Here is a 20,886-nt window from a genome sequence, read left to right on the forward strand (position 1 = left end):
TGCCCAAAGTCTCGCCATACGATGGCAGCTCCCTATAACTTGAGAACAAGAACTTTCGTCTGTGAGTGACGATTTTTGTACGTCTCTACCGTGTTCGTTGTTTTACCTTACATTCTTTTTAATGATTAGGTTTCCCAAATTAAATGAACATTAATAGAAAACGTGGTTAATCTCACAGATGGAAAACTGTTGAAAATCTACATGTATTTACGATCACTCTCAATGGAACCTTAGCATTTGCTTTCTGATACATGATCTCACATGGTCTGGAAAAAGAATGCTATTGACTTTTATGCCAATAATGTTGTAAGTTTCTTGACATACGCCCCTCAGAGCCGCCTCCAGATGACTGCATCATTAGTGAGGACTGTTTGGAGTCACAACAATGACATCTTGTTCACGAAGGTCGTTATTTCACTGCTCTGTCTCTGATACGCCCTTCATCTGTGTTCTTGTCTCATTGTCGGCATCTGTCTGTTTCGTGTAATGTTAATATGCATCTCTCTCACTGTCTGCTAGTCTTTTTGACCTGGACTTAGCATTTGCCTGGTGTTCCTGATTTTGTATTTTTTTCTCGCTCTTTTTTGTCTGTCTGCGTTTTTCCAGGATGAGAAAGCATATATCAAAACAGTATAACCGACATTCACAAAATGGTATATGCAGCACCAGTAAACAATGCAGTATAGACAACTTGGCCTGACATCACAAGTAATCAAAATATTTTAAAGATTATTTAGAAAGAATAGAACTCTTGATCATCAACATTCATATAGCGAAGATGAACATAGATTTGTGCCTGGTACAAATGTACAAAGTCAACATTTTATTTGCTCCAGAGTTCGTTCTGAAATTCAAATGCAAGGAATGAGAATTGGCACTGTGTTCCTTCATTTAGTAAATTTTTTTACAGAGTGAAATACGTGTATTGTTTAAGGTAAATGAAGGATGGATCGAAGAATTGCTTATCAATAGAAGATTGAAAGCAACAGCATATGGAACCATGTCTGAAGAAGAGGATGTTCTATTTTCATAATCTCGTCGTAGGTCGTCCTTAGTAATTGGTACTTATCACCACGTAAACAGCAGCTAATCTCGTCCAGTCTGTAAACGTGCTATCTTTTATCCATAACATTAATACTCATGAGAAAATTTCTGGAATATCTTTAGTCAGTACCACTAAAGATCGCTGTGTTACACACACAAGTGTGACTGGCTTGTATCGTTTAATTCGACACCAGACTGTCCTGGTTTAATATATTCGGCATATATGAGTATGGGACGGACACCTCGCACCACAGCATACCATGGCCCTAACTACCACGGGAACCAGTGTCTCACGACCCCAACACACTCACGTGCTGTGCGCATGCTAGCCATGTAACACGCATTCATTACCTTGTTAACAGCAGGCTGCTGCGTTTAATGATTGAGTCTACTAAATACCCACGTGGTTCATATGCCTGGTAGCGACGCGGGAGCTTGCTGGCGGTGATGCCTGTCTAATCTAGTGAGATATCCTACGAGTGTCCTATAAAACGAAGAAAGAAAAAAAACAAAACAAAAGCTACAGTCGAGAAATTTTCTTTGATAATGTGCTACATAAATTCATTCAAGTATCGTCTCTGATACCGAGCAGTCTCCCTGGCTGACGCTAGAGCCCTCCCTGCCATGACCTTCCAGTAGATGTCCACTTTATGCAAAGTAATATGGGAGTCACCTGATCCCTTGTAATAATCCCTGTAATTTTCTTCATGTAATGATAGCATCAGAACCCGTTCACCTGATACACCCTGGACCCCAGACAACCTCTGGTGCAGTTATATCTTGTTTTAATATCAATTACAATCCTGTGACCCATCCGACTTACACATATAAAGACATTATATGGGAGCAGGAAAGGTGATTACGAATTCTACGAAGCAAGCACACACTATCGATGGTGTATATATATATATATATATATATATATATATATATATATATATATATATATATATATATTTATTTATTTATTTTGCTTTGTCGCTGTCTCCCGCGTTTGCGAGGTAGCGCAAGGAAACAGACGAAAGAAATGGCCCAACCCACCCCCATACACATGTATATACATACACGTCCACACACGCAAATATACATACCCATACATCTCAATGTACACACATATATATACACACACAGACACATACATATATACACATGCACACAGTTCACACTGCCTTTATTCATTCCCATCGCCACCTCTCCACACATGGAATAACATCCCCCTCCCCCCTCATGTGTGCGAGGTAGCGCTAGGAAAAGACAACAAAGGCCCCATTCGTTCACACTCAGTCTCTAGCTGTCATGCAATAATGCCCGAAACCACAGTTCCCTTTCTACATCCAGGCTCCACAGAACTTTCCATGGTTTACCCCAGACGCTTCACATGCCCTGATTCAATCCATTGACAGCACGTCGACCCCGGCATACCACATCGATCCAATTCACTCTATTCCTTGCCCGCCTTTTACCCTCCTGCATGTTCAGGCCCCGATCAATCAAAATCTTTTTCACTCCATCTTTCCACCTCCAATTTGGTCTCCCACTTCTCCTCGTTCCCTCCACCTCCGACACATATATCCTCTTGGTCAATCTTTCCTCACTCATTCTCTCCATGTGCCCATACCATTTCAAAACACCCTCTTCTGCTCTCTCAACCATGCTCTTTTTTTATTTCCACACATCTCTCTTACCCTTACATTACTTACTCGATCAAACCACCTCACACCACATATTGTCCTCAAACACCTCATTTCCAGCACATCCACCCTTCTGCGAACAACTCTATCCATAGCCCACGCCTCGCAACCGTACAACATTGTTGGAACCACTATTCCTTCAAACATAGCCATTTTTGCTTTCGGAGATAATGTTCTCGACTTCCACACATTCTTCAAGGCTCCCAGGATTTTCGCCCCCTCCCCCACCCTATGATTCACTTCCGCTTCCTTGGTTCCATCCACTGCCAGATCCACTCCCAGATATCTAAAACACTTTACTTCCTCCAGTTTTTCTCCATTCAAACTTACAATACTTCCTCCAGTTTTTCTCCATTCAAACTTACCTCCCAATTGACTTGACCTTCAACCATACTGTACCTAATAACCTTGCTCTTATTCACATTTACTCTAAACTTTTTTCTTTCACACCCTTTACCAAACTCAGTCACCAGCTTCTGCAGTTTCTCACATGAATCAGCCACCAGCGCTGTATCATCAGCGAACAACAACTGACCCACTTCCCAAGCTCTCTCATCCCCAACAGACTTCATACTTGCCCCTCTTTCCAAAACTCTTGCATTTACCTCCCTAACAACCCCATCCATAAACAAATTAAACAACCATGGAGACATCACACACCCCTGCCGCAAAATAGGGGCAGCTTCATGGTGTATACGAGTGTCTCCGCTGTCTCTGGTGTTTCAATCCTTTGCTTACTTTCTGTTATATGAAGACGATACGTTAGGCGTTCTTTTATTAAAGCTTGTAAGAGATTTGTTAACACCAAAATTATATGAATTTCTTCTGCCACCGGCATGAGAGTACTTTGCAATGACGGTGGTCAAGTTGATTGAGTATTTGTACGTTCGTGTGCGTCTGTATTTAAGTATTCAAATAAAACAAAGTTCAACCACCCATCTTTTACATTTGATCCACCTCCACAGCGAAAAACATCGTCTTCACTATCATCCACACGACCATCGATACCACCACCACTGATGTTATCATCGCCAGCATCATTTTTATCACATCCACCTGTCGTCATCTCTCTCTCTCTCTCTCTCTCTCTCTCTCTCTCCCCTCCCCTCCCCTCTCACTTCTACCATAAAATGTCCATCTACACTTCCTCAGTCACCAACACATCTTTACCATTACTAATATCAGCAACTTCACCACCATCCTACACACTGCCATCATCACCCTCGCTATCACAACCATCATCTATCACCATAGCTATGGGCATCTTTTAATCTACGAATCTATTCTTCAGTCAAGACTTAATACTGAATACTCGCGGGTGTAGAGGAGTACAGTTTTATCCTGTAAGTACCTGACCAACTTCCACATGCAACATTTTGTAAAGGAATGTATGAGCAACGTTCACGATTATATAAGATAATCACACTTTGACGTCACCCTTGTTCTGGATATAATTATTTTTGTTGTAACTGCTTCATTCCGGAGATAGATAAACAGGAGATATGTTAATGGCTGGGCGTAATCGTAGCAAGGGGTGGCTTTAATAGGTGGTGTTCCTTCGCCCTCCCTAGGGAATATTAGATCTTTATGGAGCGACAGCAGTGTGTGATGCTGCAGTGTTAAGTGAGTGTCAGAGGAGGGGAGAGAGGCTGTGGTGGACGGGCTGCTGTTGTGGTGGTGGTGCAGGCGGATGTTTGTGTGTGTGTGTGTGTGTGTGAGAGAGAGAGAGAGAGAGAGAGAGAGAGAGAGAGAGAGAGAGAGAGAGAGAGAGAGAGAGAGAGAGAGAGAGCGTATCGGGACGAAAGCGATGCGAGACAGAAGGGTAGAGGTGGAGATTTAGAGACATATCAAGAACACAGAGTACCTGACAGCCAGGAGAGAAATGGCAATGAGTGTAGTATCTCGCCAGGATGTTATAACGTCATTAAGACGATAACTAAGCCCAGCCTCCCTCTTTGTTTAGGCGAAGTCCCGAGGACATCATGAGGTGGGAAGCTTAGTGGTGGCCTTCCACCAAAGGCTGCCGGTGAAAATCCATTTTATCCACACCCATTAGTGAGGTTAGGAACTCAACTCGTCATATGCATCTTGTAAGGTTACAGCGTTGCTAAGATGTACAGGCTGGTCATCTATGGAGATTCCTGTTGGGTCATAAAACTGCGGTGAGTCTTGAGCTGATAAGCATTCTGTTGAGTACTGTTGAGTCCCATCTTGTGTGGAACTTAGGCAAGTTACTCATCACTAAAGCCTCCTCATGAGTCAAACGAATGCTTTGAGAGATGTTCTTCGTATTCACTCACAGTCTCTTCCTAGAAGAGTCCTGGAAACTAGGAATTTCATGGAATATTTTCCTCTTTCTTTCCCTTCCCCCCATCAATTGTCTGTTGTGAGTTGAATGAAGTCATTGGGCATAAACATGTTATTCCACTGTTGATAAAAGAAAAGAACCGGGACGCTGCAGAAGTTGAGGAAAGTTGAGGAGAGCAAACATCCTCCTTCGTCTGGTTTGTTTGAGACTAAATCTGTAAATTTGTTTAATGCTTTTCAGCATCGCTAATCGAACTGCACATTCTCATGGGCTGAGTTAATTACGTACAAAGCTTGTGATGTGAGTTCGATTATTCTCCATTAAAACGAAATTGAGATGCTTCTTTGTTTTATATATATATATATATATATATATATATATATATATATATATATATATATATATATATCCCTGGGGATAGGGGAGAAAGAATACTTCCCACGTATTCCCTGCGTGTCGTAGAAGGCGACTAAAAGGGAAGGGAGCGGGGGGCTGGAAATCCTCCCCTCTCATTTTTTTATTTTAATTTTCCAAAAGAAGGAACAGAGAAGGGGGCCAGGTGAGGGTATTCCCTCAAAGGCCCAGTCCTCTGTTCTTAACGCTACCTCGCTATCGCGGGAAATGGCGAATAGTATGAAAAAAAAAAATATATATATATATATATATATATATATATATATATATATATATATATATATATATATATATATATATATAAATATGATCACAAGGATTGGTTACGTTCTACCAAGGATGATTCCAGCAGAACCGAGGTCTTTTGGTTTTGCCTTCTTTACCTCCTTCCAAATCTCTTCAAATATTTCTCCTATGCCTTTACGTTTTCCTCTTTGTAACCTTTTCCATATTTCAGTAAAGGCCTTGCGTCGATTGGACTTTTCAGCGTTACTGGAGCCTTCAGCATAAAACAAAAACAAAAACAAAAAATAGAAAGCAACTGTTTACCCATGTCCTTTGTTATATCACAAACAGCAAAACACTGTATCGTCATTGCAGATAATTGACTGACGGATACAAGCACAATAATATTTTAAAAATTCAGTGATGTAAGTAGATTTGCAAGCAATAAAATATGCATATTATGTAACAGGTATAAACCCTGCATTTTGCGGGGCTTCAGTATTTTAGCTGCAACGATCTGTGATTCAGACTATGAGTATATATGTAGAATAGATAGCTTTATTTACGGATATTGAGGTTTAAGCACGAATAATTAACCCGTGCTGGGGTGAGATAGGAGGAGAGGTCAGTAAACACCAGAATAATAAACTCGCTCTTGTATTTTTTTTCTGGTTAGATATATTCATAGTAATTAATCAGCTATTCCTTGAAGATGATTGCTTGATATTTGCACATGTTATGCTAGTACCTTATTTGTTTCTCATATAGTTGTGATATCGTGTTACTAAACTAATCGCAAGCTTGGCAACCCAGGCTGATCATTTGGACTGATCTGATACAAAATGATTTGTTTTCATGGACCACTTTTCTAGTACAGGGAAAAGGAAATTCACTGGCTTTTACCCATTTGGCAATACGGATAACACCCAACTGCTAATTAAGTTTGTTTCATAGCAGAAAGTAACAACTGGGGTAAAGCCATATTGTACTACACTTGTGTTGTAATGAAAAATAACAGTAATAAGGTATATGTTGTGATGAAGAAACGGTGACAAGCTATATGCTGTAATGAAAGAAGTAACTTTGACAAGCTATGTATAATGATGAAAGAAGTAACAATGACAAGCTGTATGCTGTAATGAAGTACAAGCTATGTATTATGAAGAATGAAGTAACAGTGACAAGCTATATGTTGTAATGAAAGCAGTAACAATAAGTTATATGTTGTAATGGCAGAAGTAACAATAACAAGCTATTTATTACAATGAAAGCAGTTCCTGTGACAAGCTATATGGTGTAATAAAGAAGCAACAGTGGCATGTTTTATGTCATAATGAAAGAAACAACGGTGTCAAGCTATAAGTCATCCAACTGATCTCCGTGCTTGCTCTGGAATATGCAAGCAAATATGAATGTGAGCCTTGTAAATTTTTCTTTTTTAGTTACCTGGACAGAGATTTTTAAAAGTGTGTCAAACTTGCCTTTACCTCGCTGTAGATTTAAAGAACATATCATATAAGGATTTACTACACACACTCACACACACACACACACTCTCTCTCTCTCTCTCTCTCTTAACACACACACACACACACACACACACACACATGTACACACGCGCGCACATACGCACACACACATTCAGTCAATTACTTCATTTTCCACGAGGACGCTAATTATGAAAATCGCTAATGAACTATTTACATTGCTCTATATCAATAAAAGAAATCCTGTTAAACTTATCAGGGCACCACACTTGTAATCTCCATCAAATTTCACTGTGAATGATTTTTTTCTGTGTCGACAATTTGCCGGTAAATAAATTTCTGGGTATAGCTCAGATTCATAGTTTGTAAGCATCGCTTTCCTGATATGACCAATTTAGTTTTCAGAATGGAGGAAAATCGTGTTCAAGAAGGGACTGGAGGGGTCATGGGGTGATATATATGTAGGTAAAACCACAAGGAAACAAAAAATATGAAGCACTTTTGTTTAGTTGATAATACCTGTGATCAGATGTGATGATCTCTCATAAGAAGAGGGCTTATGAGAGATATCCACACTCTCAGAACATGTAAGGTTCGTCTACAAAGGATGAGATTGACAAAATTGAAATACCTTCGGGTCCTGTTTTCAGGCCTCTTATTTTTCTTGTTGTTCTTTGAGCTCTATTGTATTGTGATCATTAGCTGAATACCCATGAAATACACCAAAGGTAAAGACTTAGTATATTATATGATAAGGGTAATGTTGGTATATTATATGATAAGGGTAATGTTGGTATATTATATGATAAGGGTAATGTTGGTATATTATATGATAAGGGTCATGTTACGAACCCACGATAGCTTGGCCACAGACAAAGGTGGTTTCTCCGACTTCTATCATAGACTGAGATAACTCGCATTTCCTTCACAACAGGCCAGGGAGCTCGTTCTGAAAACCATTTCTCAGTATGTAAACGGATTTTAAAAATTTGTCCCCCTTCTCCGACTTGCTATGACTAACCTGGAAGTCATTCTAAAGGAGTATAAGTTTTATGAATACGACATTACACAGTTAAATTTATTTATAATGTTATATTTACCGAAAATTCTGTGTATTGAATGAGCTTTTATGATGTTACGAGTGTTACTATCTTTTTTGTTGTCAGTATGAGTATTGGATATTGTTTTCCAGTGTTTTTATTGGTCAGATACAACACAATATACATGAAAGGTCCACCAATTACCGTCGGATGATGGAGCAATAGGCAATACTGAGGGATGATCATTGATATATACATGGCTGGTATTAAACTGTCTGTCTGTCTGGTTGTGTGATTCTCTCTCTCTCTCTCTCTCTCTCTCTCTCTCTCTCTCTCTCTCTCTCTCTCTCTCTCTCTGTCTCTCTCTCTCTCTCTCTCTGTCTCTCTCTCTCTCTCTCTCTCTCTCTCTCTCTCTCTCTCTCTCTCTCTCTCTCTCTCTCCTCTCTAATATCAACCATCTCTTCTCCATCATATATATATATATATATATATATATATATATATATATATATATATATATATATATATATATATATATATATATATATCCCTGGGGATAAGGGAGAAAGAATACTTCCTACGTATTCCCTGCGTGTCGTAGAAGGCGACTAAAAGGGGAGGGAGCGGGAGGCTGGCAATCTTCCCCTCTCGTTTTTTAATTTTCCAAAAGAAGGAACAAAGAAGGGGCCAGATGAAGATATTCGCTCAAAGGCTCAGTCCTCTGTTCTTATAACGCTACCTCGCAACGCGGGAAGTGGCGAATAATATGAAAAAAAAATGATATCGAGCCATGTCTTCTCCAAGCCTACCAGGGATTTCCCGTACCCTAAGATGTCTACCTTACTGTTTGATTTATTTTCTTGATGTGTCATTGCATCGCTCCTTTGCCTCCACTTTCTCCAGAATTCCTTCCTCTTCCTCCACCTCGTCTCTCTGCCTCGTGCTGTTCCATTTCTCTCAGCGGACCTCAACATCTCTCAGCTTGCCCGCGTCGTTAAGGTTGCATTTGCCAGCGATAACATTTGTTATTTTTCGCGACAGAAATATGCAGTCGGTTTGCAGGTTGGGCAGGGAGCACTGGAAATGTGTGGGCCGTTCGTAACTTAGCCTTTTGTGTCATGTTTTGAAATATGTGTTCGGAGTACATCGACGCTGTCCAAACGCCGCAATAAATGTGTCCACTTCTGTTAAACGAAAACTTTATAGGTCTCCGTCTGCGTTGCTATGCATAGACGTTCATCATTATTAAAATCGGATGCGAGTGGAAGTTTTCGTGAACCAGATCTGCTTTCACATACTGGCATTATAGTCTTCAGTCTTTGAAACAATGCTGCTGAAGGCATATTCACTTCTGGTAAGCAGTTCTGTCCTCAACCATCATAAAAAGAACTCTTATCACCACGAACCAAGAGACAGGTTTTAACATTTAAGATGGAATTATCATAAGCGGACGTTAGCATGATCTGCTAATGAGGCCCACCCTCTCCTTCCTAACCATTGCTAATTGGGTCGTTTAAGATAGGTAAAATAAAAAGAACTGATCAGGGGAGTTAAGATGGTGAAACATAAGATAGTTACTGAGAGTAAAGATGTATAGAGTAGGTTCAGTGAAGCTTGAGAGTGTTGTACTGTAAATGTGTGTCTGATGCTTTATATATAGTACCTCTGTGGTAGCGAGTTCCCTCAGCATAAGTGTGTGTTTTCCATCCGTCTCACAGCTTATCTCTCCTTTTGCCCTCAATTATTTTATCTGCTCTTCTTTCTCAACATAAACCCCTTAGTCTTCCCCTGCTTGTCTTCCCTTTCTCCCTTTCTGCTTCCTTATCTTCGCCCTTATATTTTTACCTACGAAGGAGGAGCACCATGTCCCGCTGAACACCACTTACTCTCCTCATGTACCCTTTCTACCATTTCCACAACCCTTTTCCTCCCATATCTCCTATCATCATCGCTCCTTATGAGGCATTCCGTACACCCTTTGGCTGTGGGCGTCCCCCGAGGTAGCTAACGGAGGTTGTAGAGGTGATAAAGCGCCATTAAAGTGATAGCAAGACTGACCTAGTCCACGGGTTCGTCTTTGAACATACCTACCTGTCTCTTTACTTTGCCTGGCCATATAGCCTCTCGCTTCCTCACACCATCTCCTTCAGTGAAAAGAATTCCACTGTGTATATATATATATATATATATATATATATATATATATATATATATATATATATATTATATATATATATATATATATATATATATATATATATATATATATATATATATATATATCGTGTGATAGGGTCATTTGAAAGTGTATAGAAAGACAAGGTTGGGGAAAAATAGGGAAAAATAGACATAAATAAGGTGAGTAGGTATGCAGTTCGTCTTGCAAAAGACCAGATAGACAGTAAAGATAGGCAGATCTGGACTCACATAGACAGACAACCAGGAGAACTCTAGAGAGCAAGCGAAAATTTGACCTTACATCAAGGCGACAGCGATCATGATTTTTTAATTAAACTGAGACCGAATAATTTTCCCCCTGGTGAGACTGGACTTTGATGCTCAGTAATCCCCCGCCTGATCGCCCTTCCTCCTTCATGGTCCTCCGTCAGGTGACGTCGCCCAGAGCCTCTGTGATAGCCTCTAATTACTAGTCTCCATCCTGTAAACCTGGCTATGTCGGAGGATTGGCCTGTGTTAACGTAGGATGATGCTGGTCTCCAGCATCGGTTGTGGGGAGGTTATATTCTCTGGGACGCCGGTTATGTAAAGTTTAGCTCTTTAGCACCGGTTATGGCAAGTTTAGCTCTATGGGATCGGTTGTGGGTCGATATTTAGCTTTCCGTCTTTGTCCTCTCATGCCAGAATAATGTGGCTATTTTTTTTCCTCGTTTCTTAACTTCCTGGTATGTAGTCACTTTATCCTTCTTCATCCATATTCTTTACCTCTCTTCTACTTCTGTTTTGTCTTCATCCAACTTCTTTCTCCTTTCGTATACCTATCCTCTCTCTCTCTCTCTCTCTCTCTCTCTCTCTCTCTCTCTCTCTCTCTCTCTCTCTCTCTCCTCGTGGTGAGAGTTGATCCCCTTACCAGCACCTTCTTCATTCCGACTCATTCTAGATGTAACCTTCTTTCTCCAGTCAGGCAGCAGAAACCATCAGGGTCAGGCTGAATAATTCTGCCGAGTGTGGCGACCGGCGGCCACAGGCCAAACGCTCGACGCCTTTTAACTTCTTTTCTCGTCCATTGATTTCCTCCTCCCGTATCTGAAGTCCCCTGACTTCTTTCTTCGTCCATTTGGTTCTCCCTCCTTCACCTAAAGTCATCTGACCCTTTTTCTTTGTCCTTTTTTATCTGAAGTCATCTGACCTTTTTTCTTTGTCCTTTTTTATCTAAAGTCCTTTAACTTCTCCAACTTAACTTCTCTAACCATACTGTACCCCTAACCTTTAAAACTGTGCTTTCCTAAAAACAACAAAGTATTCTCAACACAAATCCCATATCCAAATAAAACAGAAACCTCGAGACATCGCGTGACTTTTGGCCTTTATGAAACTTATGGGATCTGATTGTTTCACGACCTGTCCTGCCATTACTAGGGCTAATAGGCTCAAAATCCGTATAGACGGCGATAATGGTGATAGAGGACGCTTGAGGAGCGTTTCTCATAGGCTTAGTCCGGTCGCCATGGAATTTGAAGTCCAACTTGGAGAGGAGCTAATGGTCTGCGTCCGTGTTCCAGCCACAGACGTACGATTTTACCTCAGATTTATTAGGGATTAGGAGATGAGACGTGGGTGTGATCGGCGGCAACTCTGGTTCTTAATTACAGGGTTGTGTGTGGAAAAATGGGTGGTTTTGGACGGCAGTTAAATTCTTGGATGCTGGGATCATTCGCTGCCTGAGTGAGTGGCGTAGTCAGACATTTTGTTTTTTGTTGATTTGTTAAGGCTGCTCTCTCTCTCTCTCTCTCTCTCTCTCTCTCTCTCTCTCTCTCTCTCTCTCTCTCTCTCTCTCTCTCTCTCTCTCTCTCTCTCTCTCTCTGCCTGACGTGGCATTCGCGTTCACTAACAAATACCGACGAAAATCACGAGGGAGTTTAAGTTTCATCATTATAATTTGTATTTGGTAGATGGTGTAATAAACCAGACGTTTTCCAGTGAAAGCGAAGGAGCTGGGGCATTAGCTGGAGGCGGTGTGTGTTGGGCACACTGCCTGGTGTTTAACGTAATTCAGGTTTCCGAACTTGACCGCAAATAATGTGGTGAAGGTGTTCAAGCAAAACTGACAGTTAATATTTCTTATATGTTTATTGTGCAGTTACATGAATGTTTATTCTTCTAGATGTAGTCGATATTCAAAACATTTTGGATTTTGACATTTCATGTCTTTCATGATATTCACTACTAAAGGAAGTCTTACTCTGGCCTGTGAAAGGTATTGTTTTCTTCAATATTTTCTGCATTTTGCACTCGTTTCGCTATTAGTCCTATCCCAACCTTTCTCTTATTGTTACTCCATCCTCATCGCTTCCATCTCATCCCTTCCATCTCCATAACAACTCTCCCCTCTCCACTTAAACCCCTCTGCCTCCAGCCTCCCATGTTAAGACTCCCTTACAACCACCATTTCCATGCGCAAAATCAACAGGGAGAATACTCCGCCGCCAACGTCTTGAACATCGAGATAATTCAAGCAGCACTTCCTCAGCTCCATGGGGGAGAAAAACCATAACTAGTAACAACATTAGATGTGTGTTCCTACAACAGACCCTCAGGAAAATAAAAACAAGACGTATCCTTGGAAGGATTCTTAGGCAGGAACTCTGATGATGAAGGAACAATTTACTTCGTGAAAGATGGGGCGGGGAAGGCAGTGAAAGAGTTAAGAAATCTTTACTAATTGTAACTCATCTTTACACTTTAGTACTTTTTGTTTTATAAGCAGTGAGAATCATCAGGTCTAACACGGGCCTTTGTCTTCAAAAACGATCTGTTCTCTGACTTCGAAAGGCCCGCACACTGACTTCGAAATGCCCGTTTACTGACTTCGTAAGAATAAAGTAATCTTTATCTCGGATCGAAAATGAAGATATATATGACTGGTGTGTCTAGTGTTTATGTACGCATATTTATGTGTAGTATGTATATACGTGTTTGTGTATTTTGCCTTGCAATAGGTCCATTATACCAACACTTTTCCCCAGTCCCTTAAATCCTTTCCCAATAAAGCTCTTATGAAAGACGATCGTAAATGTAAAGCTATTTGTTTTTTCTGTTGACTAGGTAATTTGGGTACTAGTACTGTCCAGCAACTAAGATCGCCATGTACCATCAGGTCTATTATCTGTTCTTCCTGTGTACTTGCATGTTCTTTCCACCAGCAGATAACCTCGTCATAGACCATCACGTCTTCTGTTACCTAAACTTTCCATCCATTCTCTTCTCACCAGCAGAAACAAAAACTTCTCAGAAACTACTCTTACAGAAGACCTTTGATATTAAGGTTTCTAAGAAATGGCACCAGGTATCATGTCATATTGTTGTCCCCTCTTATAATGAACGGAACATTGTTATATGATCAGAACAACGTGCACGAACGTCTACCAAATAGAATAAGATAGAATAAATGAATAAGATAGATAAATAAAAAAAAAAATAGCATTCTCTGTATCGTCAGGGTGATTCTTATAAATGATATTTACCGACCACTGACCGATCCTTAGTACCTTAAGGGTGACCTAATGACCTTCGGGAAAGATGTCATGACCTCTGACCTGACGTCGGATCATAGGTAATGCTGTCATATCAAACGATCTTTTCGTCGTGTTCAGCTTTCACACCGACTTGCTCTTTGGTCGTACCGTCGTACCCAAGGGTCGTATCGTTGAACTCAAGCTCCTACCGTCATACTCAAGGGTCGTTCCGTTGTACTCAAGTGTCGCAATGTCTTACTCAAGGGTCATACATTCTTACTCGAGGGTATATTTTTCGAGCTCAAGGGTTTTGTCGTCAAGCTCAAGGGTCGTACCTTTGTGCTCAAGAATCGTACCATCGTGCTTAAGGGTCGTACTGTCGTAGACAAGATTCTGTATGGTTTCTAGACCTGCCAAGCGAAGGTTCGCCACTGCGGATGTTGCCAAATTACGCCTCAGACTGAAGCTTATTCAGGAGGTCCACGGGTTATTTCTTCGTTTCCTGGACACCGGCAGAATACCGCATTATTTTGCCGGTTTCTTTATGACCTTTTTCCTTGTGTTTTGCCTGATGGCATCGTGCGAGTTCGTTCCGTTCCTTTTTATGTTGCTTTATTATCTCTTTTTTATATGTTAATCATCTTTTTGTCTTTGTTACTCTGTTTTTAAAGTTTTGTGTATATCCCCGTACATTTTCTTCTCTTTGTGTGACTCTACGAGTCTACATGTGTGAGTGTGTATTTTTGCGTGTGTATTTGTGTGGTTTGGTATATATATATATATATATATATATATATATATATATATATATATATATATATATATATATATATATAAACCAGCAAGGCATAATACTGAACTCGTCTAGAAATAATGCCGTCACGATTCATCAACATGTTTCATCAAAAGAATCTTCGTGTTGATAGAAATTCTCACAGATCTATCCAGACTGAAGCTTCAACCCGTGTGCTTGCATGCGTCATTGATTCATTGAATTTCGTCTGTAAGTTTCATAGATAATTCTTTAGCCCATTACGCTGAACCTGTGTTGTGTCTTCCAGTACCCAGCTTCGAGTTACTATTCTCCTCAACAGAATGAACAGTTTCTGCCCTGCCTTTCTGGTATTCTGGTATCGTAATGTCATCACTTAATTGAACAATTATATATTCCTTCCTAACGCTAAGCTGGATAGAAAATGATTACAATGAACATGAGTTCAGGATGAGATATAATTCCTTTTGATGATTTACATAATGCACTCTTTTAGGCTAATCTAACCATTCTTTGCAAAGAATCTGTATTACAACAGGATGATATATTTATGACTGACAGTATCATGTTCTTATTCATATTTTGAACAGTATAGGTTTGCTTGAATGTATAAGTGAATGATGTAATGAGATTTGATTTAGTGGCATAATCTCGTTGATTTGATATTGTGAATTTGTCGGTTTCAGAATATGCGAATATACTAAACAGTCCATAGGAATCACAAAGTCTTACAAACACACCTTGAAAGACTGTTCAAGGTGTCAGTGGGGAAGCCTTAAAGTTGCACACCATGGAAGAGAGAAGCGTAAGGGGGGTGACCTTATCACAAACCTTTCAGATTTTTAAACCAGATTGATGACGTAGACAGTGAACAATTCTTGGATGTAGTGTTGGAACAACTGGAGAAAATATATGAAATTAAGCTGGTCTCTTGTCAGAAAGGTGTATACGAGTATTACTACAGGAAAAGAGTGATGGATGGCTGAAAGGAAAAAAAAAAAAATGAGGAAATGATAACGTAGATAGCATGCAGAAGTTTTTGAAATATATATATATATATATATATATATATATATATATATATATATATATATATATATATATATATATATATATATATATATATATATATATATATTGCCCATTTGTACTTTAGGGGTTATATATCTCGGTAAAATATAAGATAGATGAGCACAGAAGACAACATTGCATGAATTTCCTCAATCGAAATCACACTTATGCTTCATAATTAATTCTGGTTGATGCTCTGTCTGGGTGTACGATTCCTTACGTCGGCAATAACGCATGAAGCATCACAAATACGTATCCGATGAGCCTCGGACGATTGTCTCATTACTGCACTATTGGTGCAATTCACTACCGGTAATTATAACTGATTGTTACGTTAATTTGCCAGCGTCCAGTTGGACGTAATTGTTCAGTACGTAGTTCTTTGTATTTTTAGAGTATATATATATATATATATATATATATATATATATATATATATATATATATATATATATATATATATGAGCGTTATTTCATTTTTATTTCTTTAACCTATCATCCTCCCCTTCTGCAGACAACATTCCTTCTCTACCCTCCTGAACATTTCATTGAACACCCCGTCGGCGCACCTCAAGGCGAATAGGTGTTCCTCCCTTGGAGTTTGGGAGGGGATGGATGGTGGGGGCGGGGAATCCTCTTCACCTTGCTCATCCCACATCCTCTGACGACTGAACTTGGGCTGTGTTTGGTCTGGTGCTGTCCCTGCGGGGCGAATAGCCTGTCATTACTCCCCCACTTCCATCTCCGGATATTTCTCAGTCCTGTCAAGATCTCCCTGGCGTGGAGCTTAGTCATTTTTCGATACTTCTCCCTCCCTCCCTGGCAAGGAGAGACAAGAATCGTCTCACAGCACCCTCCAGAAATTTTGTCTTGGGTTGTTAATTTAGATAGAATGATTCTTTTATGATGTATGGAACTACCTTGTGGTTTTAGTTGGGGAAGGAACAGAGACCTGGCTCCAGTGTAATCTCTCTCTCTCTCTCTCTCTCTCTCTCTCTCTCTCTCTCTCTCTCTCTCTCTCTCTCGCTCGCTCGCTCGCTCGCTTGCTCGCTGCGTAGGTGAGGTGGTCGCTCATAAAGACGACAAAAATCGGGAGCTGTGCTCCAAGTGTGATGACCAGATATTTTCTCTTCTCCGTTAGCTATTTGTTGTTGCTCGTGTGTGGATTACACTGGATTTACAAGAACCTCGGATTCACACACACACACACACACACACACACACACACACAGATTTCCTCAGTAGATGAAGGAGATATCAGATTCCTCTCTTTATTTCTCATCAAAATGCTATCAACTTGATGATATTGTCAAGTCCCACTGTGACGTTATTGGAAAGTGTCTCGCTTGAAGTCACACATGTCATATGTAATATGACGTATGTCATATAACTTACCTGCCAAAATCATATTTTACCAACATTTGACAGTTACACTGATATTTGAAGGGAAGGAAGGAAGAAGAAACCGAAGAAATGATATGAATGCAATTGTCAAGGTAGATATAAAGTGAAAGAAATTCTTCACTAAGAATTCACTCAGAATATAGGTGCGTATCTCGGTGCCATAAAAATTAAAATAGTTAGTTTCTCAACTTTCTCAACTTTCCGTATCAGTGAACTAGTGAACGAAGCTTCGAACAGAAGTGATTCTTTCTTTCATCAGTCGAAATCAGAGGAAGGTTGCTTTCGATTACCATACGAAGATTTTGAATCTACTTATTTCCTTCGAGAGGAAGCAGTTAAGAAACGGGGCAACGTAAATGTAAAACTCTCTCCCAGCGTAACGCAGAAATAGTAATCACACACACACACACACACACACACACACACACACACACACACACACACACACACACGCAAAACATTTTCTCGTTTGAACGAGAGATGAACATACTGGAACAGGCATTATATAACGAAACCTACTGCTGTTTACGCTAAGGGCGACGCAAATAAACAATTCGCTTACTCGACAAATGAACAGACATCTCTAAGACTCAATCCTGTGTAATACTGGACATTTTAACCTTGTACATCCGGGAGCCAAAGGCTAATGTGGACCTGGCTAACTGCGATGTCGTGGAAATGTTATATACATTTCAAAACACCATAGAAAAAGTAACTTCTGAGAGAAGAAGAGTGATTATCTACCGTGATGGATATACTGCATGTTTGTACGTTCATGGCCAGCCAAGGAGAGAGAGAGAGAGAGAGAGAGAGAGAGAGAGAGAGAGAGAGAGAGAGAGAGAGAGAGAGAGAGAGAGAGAGCCTTTGACTCAGATAGGGCCTTTGGCTTCAGTAATTAACGAGGCGGAATAATTGATTATGGCCTCATTAGACCACTCACATACACTTATCGATATAAAACCAAAAAGGGCAGAATGAATTCGAACCTGAGAACAGCTTGTGAAATGACCCTTGGCTCCAACTAACAAAAGGGCGAAAATCCTGTTCACATTACAAGCTTTGGGGCCCTTGCGCCACCATCACTCGACCTGTGAGTGACATGGTCCAAATGCTCACCCCCCACCCCCTGCCCACATCCACCAATAGATGCGGCATTCGGCTTTGTGACAAGTGGGCAGAAGGTCGAAATTGGATTCAGCCCGAGAAGTGATTCATCTTCGTGAGGTCATTTGATGAAAGCGGCCAAAGTTGCTCATCGAGAGTTTGATGGAAATTGATTTATGGAAATTGTGGCATTACCCTTTCGGCGGGAAGTGATATTAAGGAGACGCGGGGAGCATGTGGAAAGATGGGAGTTTACAGGTGCGTATCGGTGATGTGGGTGGAGAGACAGACTGAACTGCTTCTCGACTGTGACGTTTTAGAGCTAACCTGATAGAGAGAGAGAGAGAGAGAGAGAGAGAGAGAGAGAGAGAGAGAGAGAGAGAATTACCATGATTACCTTTTATAAGTAAATTATATAAACTTCTGGAATAATAGAGATAACATATGTAATTAGGCAAGTGAAGTGATTTTTGAGTTTAAAATGTCATAAAAAGCCAAACTAAATATTCTGTAAGATCAACTACAATGTATGAATCTTTCAGAGAACTCTGTGTGGGTCCCTTGGATATTCAGCTTAGAGTATCAGTGATAGAAGATAGAGAGAAGAGGTTTATTTGAAAATAATCAGACGCTGAATGAATAAACTCGTGTTTGTTCTCTGTAAGAGATGTATTTGTTATTCCCTTTTTAAACCTTAATTTTAACTCCATGAAAAGATAGGTACAGATTTATTGAGTTTGCACATAATCACAGGAAATATATTGGCACTCAATTTCTGGTCAATGATTTATTCCTCATCTCCGAGTCAGTGTTCAGGATTACTATTAGCTAGTCTTTGATGATAGTAAACGCTGTTGAAAAGTACTACCACATCTGGGAAGTATATTTAGAAACAGTGATTTGGGGGCTTCATCGACACAGGAGAGAGAGAGAGAGAGAGAGAGAGAGAGAGAGAGAGAGAGAGAGAGAGAGAGAGAGAGAGAGAGAGAGTAGGTAGACATCACAGCGTACATACAAATAAAGTAAGGAATGATGGAAAGGACGAAGAGGAGAGGAAGGACGAAGAGGAGAGAACACCGAAACACAGATGAATACTGGTTCACACTACTCCAAACGGCTTCGAAACGGAGCTTCAACTCCAGTTGTGCTTGTAGGACGAGGGAAATAGATCCTAGAATGGGTAGGTTCCCTGGTCTTTCAAAACTAGTACCAGCCAGCAGAATTAGCAATGGCGTGGTGACTTGCTTCAGGTGCAGGTTTGCTAATTCTAACAGATGGATAAGGCGTCGCAACACATCTGCATACTGCTATGCCACGTATCATGAATCAGCAGGAGTTAGTTTTCTTTCTTAACTTCCGATTTTTTTTTTTTTTTTATCTAACCCCAAACCGGACAGGTGGATAAAGATTTCTCTGGTTTTGCAGACTTCGCTAAAGGGGTGAAATTTTTGTCTTTAGATTGATAATGTCACTCGAGATTTTTCTTCGGTAACTTATTATTGAGAGAATAAGTTATGGTAGATGTAGACTTGTTCTTTAAATGTTATATGAAATACTTATACTAATGTCTAAGACGAACCACTTATATAAGATTTAATGATGAATTAAAGTGATAGATAATGTGGTAGTTGTAGTGTAAGTAGTTTTGGAGAGTTGAGTGTTGGTGATGTTGGCTGCTTTATTGACTGTGGCAATGTTGATGTTGGTGACAGAGTTAAAAATGATGGTGACGTGTTGTTGGAGGTAACGCTAGTGGTGTTGGTGATGATGGTATTCGTCCCTGCCACCGCTGGATGGAGGTGTTGCAACCTTCAGCACTGTTGGTGGTGTTGCTGATGCTGCCTCACTTCAGTCTCTGCCACTAACAAGATGGAGAGGAGCAGATTGCATTATGTATGTAATCTCGGCTCCCTGATGCTGGTCTCATGGGAAGGCTGCTTGCTTCCATACCCTTGCTTCACCTGCGTTTTGGAACTATGGACGTTGGAATATCGTCTCGTCTGCCCCATGATCACATCTTTTCCATGTACTACTAGTAATGTATTATAATCTCTTGCGAGAATGAAAATACATTTTTACTTTTACTCCTCAAGTAATATATCATAACCAAAGGCACTGATGATGGCGTCACTTACTAGACAAAAAAGATGAAGTCTTATATACCTATGGTACTTAAAAAGCTCTCTTTCTGACCCAAACATTACTTACTGATATCGAGGCACAAGGTTAAAAAGGATAATAGAATGTCTTTCATCGTAATAATATCTCTTAAAGTGTCAGTAATACATGTCACTTTTAACACTAGTACTTCCTACCCTCGTCCTTGTGGTCGTGATATATCTTATATCTCTGACGAGGAATATGCAACTCTTAGTGAAACCTGATTATGTTATTTACTATTGACTCTGGTAACATCCATCTCTTCTGTTTCTCGTGTACCGTCCATACGATGTTGATGCTCTGTATAGCATCCAGTTATGGTAAAATATTTTTTTTTCCCTCCTTAGCTTCCAGTTATGGTAAAATATTTTTTTTTCTTTTCCCTCCTTAGCCTTACATCTGGCTTACTGACGTTCTTTATGAAAAACGAAAAGAATTTTTTTTTTTTTCTAAACAGCGTAAGAATTTCCTCT

Source organism: Panulirus ornatus, chromosome 28 (genome assembly GCF_036320965.1).
Source record: "Panulirus ornatus isolate Po-2019 chromosome 28, ASM3632096v1, whole genome shotgun sequence".
Lineage (NCBI taxonomy): Eukaryota > Metazoa > Arthropoda > Malacostraca > Decapoda > Palinuridae > Panulirus > Panulirus ornatus.